Genomic DNA, 4,170 nt, shown 5'->3' with positions numbered 1-4,170 from the left:
TCGTATTATGCGTTCGGTTTTTGAGTACATCTTTTGCAAAGCTCTAACTGATATGCCTAATAAAATAATAATAATAATAATAATAATAGTTTATTTTTATATACCGCCATACCCATGCGAGTTCAAGGCGGTTTACATTGAGTTACATTAGGGTCTGCTTAGACAGGCAGATTTACAATTATTTGTCAGAGTTACAGATATGTTATTAGAATTACAGAATAACAGAGTTTCAATTATTTATCAGCTTTATTTGAACTAGACAGAGGATGCGGAAAGAGGGGAAAAAAGGGGAAGGCCTCATAAGGGGGCCAGATTGGGGAGGGGGGGAGATATTGTCAGGGGGGGGAACAGTTTGGGTCTTGTTTGCGGAATAGGTAAGTTTTAAGTGATTTTCTGAACCCGAGGTAAGTGGGGGCCTCTAGTATCATTTGTGCTAGCCATGGGTTCAGCTTGGCAGCTTGGAAGGCGAAAGTTCTATCAAGGAATCTTTTGAAGTGACAAAGTTTGGGTGAGGGGAAGGCGAACAGCTGAATACGACGGGATTTCTTGTTGGTGCGGTAGAGGTTGAAGTGAGGGTTGATGTAACTTGGTGAGGAACCATTTACCGCCCTGTAACAGAAGCATGCGAATTTGTAAAGGACTCTAGACTCGAAAGGCAGCCAATGGAGTTGGTGGTAGAATGGGGTGACATGTTCCCATTTCTTTAGGCCAAAGATGAGGCGCACGGCGGTATTCTGGATTATTTTTAGTCTTCTGGTTGTTTTCTTCGTGGCGTTAAGGTATATGATGTTGCAATAATCTAGAATGCTGAGGATGGAGGATTGTACAAGAAGGCGGAAGGAAGTGTCATTGAAGTATTTTTTTATAGTGCGAAGTTTCCAAAGTGCAGAGAAGCTTTTCCTGATGACGAGGTCGGTGTGATTTTCTAAAGAAAGATTTTTGTCCAGCGTGACTCCCAGGATTTTTAAGGTTGGTTCGAGTGGGAAGGTCATTCCTTTCAGTTGAATTGTAGTTTCTTTGATTTTGTCATTGGGGGTGGCTAGGAAGAATTTAGATTTATCGGGGTTTAGTTTCAGTCTGAATGCTAGCATCCAGAGTTCGATCTGGTTGAGAATGTTTGTAGTGTGGTCGAGTATTTCATGTGAAAAGTTGGTGAGTGGGATGGATATTGTGATGTCGTCTGCATAAATGAAGAATTTGAGCTTGAGGTTATGAAGAAGGTTGCCTAGGGAGGCCAGGTAGATGTTGAATAGGGTGGGGGATAAGGGGGAGCCCTGCGGGACCCCGCAGGTGTTGTCCCAGCTGTAAGAGAAAGAGTTGTTCTTGCATACTTTGTAGGATCTATTTCTTAGGAACCCCTGAAACCAGTTAAGGACCTGGTCTGAGATGCCGATGTGAGCCAGGCATTCAAGGAGAATGGTGTGGTCTACCAGGTCAAATGCGCTGCTCAGGTCAAGTTGTATGATTAAGGCACTTGAGCCCTGACTGAAGAGCGAGTGGAGGTGGTCGAGAAGGGAAGCTAAGATGGTTTCCGTGCTGTGGTCAGTACGAAAGCCTGATTGAAAGTCGTTGAGTATGTTAAATTTATCAAGGTATGCAGAGAGTTCCGCCTTTACCAGCCCCTCCGCAATTTTGGTGAATAAGGGGATACTGGCGATCGGTCTATAGTTAGATGGGGAATTGGGTGGTTCATTCGCATTTTTTATAATAGGGGTGATCATAATATGGCCTTGCTCAGACGGGAAGTTTCCTGAGGATAATAGAAAATTAACCCATGTCATCATTTTTGCTTTGAAGCAGGGGGGTGCCGTTTTCATGATATTTGGTGGGCATGTGTCCAATTTGCAATGGGAGTGTGTATATTTGTTGTAGTATGAGTTGAAGGTTTGCCAGTCGATTACTGCGAATTGTTTCCAACAGAGGTCAGCTCTGGCTCCTAGGTCTGGGTTTGATAAGTAGATGTCTGGGAGAATGGGGAACAGCTCGAGGGGATTGGGGCTGGGGGGTAGTGTTAATCTTAGTTTTTGAATCTTGGTGTTGAAGAAGTCAGCGAGGGAGTCGGCAGTTAAGGTGGATTCTTCGTGTATGTTTGTGTGGGTCTCTAAGTTATATAGGTCATTGACCAGTTTGAAGAGATTACTGCTGTTGGTTTTTATGTTTCCGATCTTAAGGGAGTAGAAGTTCTTTCTTTTTTCATTTGTGAGGGTTTTGTAATTTTTTACTTTTTGTCTCCAGGCCGATCTGTGTTCAGGGGATCCCGTTTTTTGCCATAATCTTTCAGCTTTCCTAAGGTCTTTCTTGTATAGCAGCAAATCATGGTCGAACCAGCCTTCTTGGTTGGGGGTTCTGATTTTGCGGGTTTTTGGGGGGGCAATCTCGTTTAGTATGTTGGTACTGGTCTGGATCCAGGATGTCATGAGTTGTTCAGTTTGTTCGGTAGGAATGCACTAAACAAATACAAGAGCCCAAAGCCTCTTGCTACTAATTTCTATATGACACTGACAGCTAGAAAGAAGGAAGAATATGTGGTGGAGAAGCTGAAGGTTTGCTTGAGGATGCACTTTTGAATTATTGTTCAAATATTTTTATCAGGTTTACCAAAATACACATAACAAAACCAGCAGAACACAGGCCAGAACAACCAATCATCAGGAATAAAATAGTCCCCAATCACCCTTCCCCATCCATAAGGCAATCCTGCAAATGAAAGAAAATTAACCAGGCAACGAAATTATATGTTCAGAATTCTGCTGTGTGCCTCAGGCGTAAGGTTATTCCAAAAGGGCTCCCATAAGGCACAAAATTGACACCCTGAAGGAGATTCAAGATCAGAAACTCTGAGACGCTCCAAGGCTGCTTGTAATATCAGTAGTGATCGCCAATGTTGCATCGACAGTGCCTCAGGGGAGAGCCAAACATGCAATATAGTTTTCTTCCCCATCAGCATGACTCTGTCTACAAAGGCTGTCATGCCCCATGGCTTTGGTGTCACAATCGTGTATTGTCCAAACAAAGCTACTGGTATGGCAGTCCTGTGATCCCAGAGGTTCGAGACATATCTACCCAAAGTCATCCAGAATACCAAAACCCGTGGGCAGGACCAAAATTGGTGGCCCAAAGAGGCATAGGAGGTGGAACACTTAAAACAGCAATGAGACTGACTAATATGCATCCGATATGCATGTGTAGGAGAGACACAAAGGCGAAGTAGAAACTTATGTTGAAGCTCCCAATGATTAATATCAGACGTCAACTTGAGGGCTTTCTTCAAAGCTTGCACCTTTGAATTAAAACCATTCAGGTTTTGGGGGTCGCTGTTGCTCACTTTCCTATGGTGTGTAGGTTTGATTTAATACAGAGGATTGGCTTCATTTCATTCCTGGTATCTGTGCAGTGTAGTACCAGGAGGTCACATTAGAGAAGCACAGTGTCTCTGTCAGTGGTACAGTTCTCCCGTAGCTTGACCTATCTCATACCCAGGCCAGATTAACACTATATTGAGCCCTAGGCAAATATATACTTAAGGACCCCCCTATCAGGAAACCCCCCCCACCATTTTTTCACCTCAAGAAGTAGCAGAGAAAAGTGCAGAGCCTAGCTATGGGTATGATAGCGGTAACATACAAATATGATGGCAGATAAAGGCCAAACGGCCCATCTGCAGCATCTACTATCTCCTCCTTTCCCCAAGAGATCCCACATGCCTGTCCCACACTTTCTTGAATTCAGACAGTCTTTATCTCTACCACCTCTACCGGGAGACTATTCCATGCATCTACCACCCTTGCTGTAAAAAAATATTTGCTTAGATTACTCTTGAGCCTATCACCTCTTAACTTAAACCTATGTCCTTATTCCATAACTTCTTTTCAAATGAGAGACTCGTCTCATGTACATTTATGCCATGTAGATATTTAAACATCCTATATAATAAAACTCTAAGCGCGCATGCGCACTTAGAGTTTTGTGATTCCTGGCTCCGTGAGGTGTGCCTTCGTGCCAAATTCGATTTTCGAACACGGAGGCAGGCCAGAACACGGAGCAACTCCCCCCCTCGCCGGAGGGGTCGGCTGCTGCCCCCGCACAGGACTGGTGAGCTGAAGGTGTTCCAGGCAGCGGCTGGCGGGGGCTCGAACCTGCACAAGCAAAAATCCCTCTCCTTCCTCACCG

This window comes from Geotrypetes seraphini, chromosome 1 (assembly GCF_902459505.1).
Source record: "Geotrypetes seraphini chromosome 1, aGeoSer1.1, whole genome shotgun sequence".
Lineage (NCBI taxonomy): Eukaryota > Metazoa > Chordata > Amphibia > Gymnophiona > Dermophiidae > Geotrypetes > Geotrypetes seraphini.
Note: the sequence above shows the minus strand (reverse complement) of the source record.